A 3,213-nucleotide genomic window follows, 5' to 3' on the forward strand; every position below is an offset into this window, starting at 1 on the left:
AACGGATAGTGGAGCTAAAAAAAAAAAAAAAAAAACTGTTGTGTTAATAGAATAATGAACAGTAAAATTTTAAAACCGCACTCTTGGCCTCAAAAATTTGTTCTAAGTATTGGCCAAATTGTTTTCTCACTAATATGGATGATAGAAAATTTTTGTAAGTAACTTGTTTTTTTCTCTTTTTAAAAGGAAAAAAAATAATTTTTTGACTCCTCTTTCAGTATATACTGAGAAAAATAAAATTAAAAGTAAACTTATTTTTATTTATAACAGGAAAAATACTTATGGCTTCTATCCAGCCTCCAGAATGTCTCGATTAGTTTCATTCTAATGTCAAAGGATAATTTATTCTACATTTTGGATGCCTTTACGTCAGTAAAGAGAAGTATTCCTAGGGAATCCATTGAATTGACTTAATCATTCAATGTAATAGTTCATTGCCTATTACTTGCTTTAGAATTACCAATATTTTCAGTGTGGATGCAAATTCTTATTCTACATGTGGTTAACTTTCTACTCCAGATTTTTTCCATAGCATTTTTCATTTCAGAATTTCTCAGGGTGTATATCAGAGGATTCAACATGGGAGTGATAACTGTATAAACCACAGTCATAAATTTGTCAATTGGAAATTTGGAAAGAGGTCTAACATACATGAAAACACAGGGAACAAAAAAGAGGGCAACCACTGTAATGTGGGAGCTGCAGGCAGACAGGGCTTTGCACCTCCCTTCCTGACTGTGAGTCTTCAGGGATCTTAGGATGACCCCACAGGAGATTAATAGAAGGATAAAAATTACCATACAGGTGTCTCTGCCATTGGCAACAACAGTGGGCCCTATAAAATAGGTGTCAGAGCAAGCAAGTTCCAGTAATGGGTACATGTCACACATGAAGTGATCAATGACATTGGGGCCACAGAAGGGGAGGCTGTACACAAAGAGAAGTTGAACCACAGAGTGCAAAAAACCTCCAACCCAGGCCACCACCAGCAACAGAATGCAAACATGTCGATTCATGATGGTTAAGTAATGCAGTGCCTTACAGATGGCCACATAGTGGTCATAGGCCATTGCCACCAGAAGAAAAACCTCGACACCACAAAACAAGTGCATTATAAAGAGCTGGCCCGTGCAAGCTGGGAAGGAAATAGTCTTTTTATCACAGAGTAACCCTAGAATCATTTTGGGGAAACGGCAGTGGAATAAACAGCATCCATGAGTGACAGATAGGCAAGGAAGAAGTACGTGGGGGAGCCCAGGGAGGGGCTGACAACAACAGTCATGACAATAAGCAGGTTGCCCACCATTGTCACAATGTAGATGAGCAAAAACATGACAGTTAACACTCTCTGGCCCTCAGGATCCTGCGTGAATCCCAGGAGGACAAATTCTGTTACATTGTTACTGTATCCCATTTACTCTTCTATAAGACCTAATTCAGAGATGAGAGCTTAGGAGAACAATACCTGTAAAGAAATCATGAACATCAGTGTGAATATGTCCATTAGGTCTTGGAGTTCTTCTTCACTATTAATCTTGTGCAGTGGCTTATTCATAATAAATATTTAGAAATATGTACTGAGTTTCTCTTCCAAAGATTCCAGTATGTCTTCCCTTAACAATTCTACTTCTATTCATGTGCCCATGAATAACAGGTTCTCTCTCTAAATCTTAGTGGATCTTCTACACAGAAGATCAGTCAGTGGCTCAACAGTCTTTCATTCATTTAATACTTCTTTTTTAAAACATGACAGTGCTTGGCACAGAGGTCAGCAATGACAAAGAGGGAAAGGATTTCTGCTTTCAAGAAACATTCTCTGGTGGCGAAGATAAACTCTAAACAAATAAATGGATATAAAACCAGTACTTACAGTTGGTAATATTTGTGGTGTGTCCCTTTACAATATGATCTATATAGCAGCAAAAATAACCCCTCTTCAGGAATATCTCATGAAATATTATGATATTCCACTATTAGAAGCTTGGTCCTTCCTGCCTCAAATGGCTTTCAATGTTTATGAATCTCTCACTAAATTTGAAGAGCCTGGACTTTGAAATGCATCAGATAACTACAAAATTATTTAGTATATTATTCCCTCTAGCAATTATTTGGACATAGATTTTCTGTCTCTTCTTAAGAACTCATAATGCCTTCCATTTTCTGTTTGCTTATCCCACAACTCCTAACATACTTTTATACTCTACTGACATACAGTCAGTACTTTGAGTTGGTAGTATTTGTGGTGAGTACCCTTACAATATGATCTATATTTTCAGCAAACATTTTTGAACTGAAGTTAACTGACACATAACAATTAACAACTAGTACCTTAGCAGCCAGCATTTTTCAAACCCATCGCAGGTGTGCTGGGTAGCCATGGGGGAGAAAATAGACACTGTAAAGAGAGATAAAGGACAACGGAAGAGGTTTTTATATATAATACTTCTTAGGCGCTGAGAGTGGTCAGAATTAGAACTTCAATATCCAGATTCCGAAAAGGAACATACTCAAAGGAAAAATCCAAACTCAGTGTAAGAAGGTATGAGTTTTAGTTGTTTTCTGTATTTAGCCACAAATCTGTCTCAATTTACTCATTGGAAAATAAAGGATTAAACTAGATGATCTTAGAATCGTTTCTAATCCAACTGTCTATGACACTATCAGTGAAACCCCATCTTATTTTATTCTGCTGGATATTTCTATTTATATATTTGTAATTAAACAACAATCTCGAAACTCATCAATGATACTTTAAAAAATGCTAGTCAGCGTTGGAATTGGATCATTCAAGTGACCAAATAATGGTTAGCTTTCTCACTCAGTGTGCGCCTGTTTAAGGCCCAGGACACCCCTGGAAAGAGCGCACAGCACAGTGACGATTAATGCGTACTCTGGGGCAACACTGTCTGTGTTTGAATTCTGCCTTCACCGCTTACTATCTCTGTGACCTTGTGCAACTTCGTAAACCTCTTTGTGCCTCAGTTTCATAATTCGTAAAATGGGGAAATCAATTGTATGTATCTCTGAAGTTAGTGTGTGTGTGTTTTTACGTGTAAAGTACCTAAAGAACTGCCTGGATCCTGATAAAGAATCAATAAACAATAGCTTTTTATTATTGTCCTTGAATGTTTCTCTATGGACATTTGATCAGAACAAATCATCTGGATCTTTTATAAGTATATTACTTATAAAAAGAATATTATGTATTTATAA

The 3,213-nt window shown here is 36.6% G+C and overlaps 1 pseudogene; it reads right to left on the reverse strand.

Annotated features, from left to right (window-relative positions):
* Nucleotides 1-291: 291 nt before the first annotated feature.
* On the reverse strand, nucleotides 292-1,646 carry LOC135229535 (olfactory receptor 4A5-like; annotated as a pseudogene).
* Between the last annotated feature and the right edge of the window lie 1,567 nt (nucleotides 1,647-3,213).

The sequence above is a fragment of the Loxodonta africana genome, unplaced genomic scaffold, assembly GCF_030014295.1.
Source record: "Loxodonta africana isolate mLoxAfr1 unplaced genomic scaffold, mLoxAfr1.hap2 scaffold_34, whole genome shotgun sequence".
NCBI classification, from domain to species: domain Eukaryota; kingdom Metazoa; phylum Chordata; class Mammalia; order Proboscidea; family Elephantidae; genus Loxodonta; species Loxodonta africana.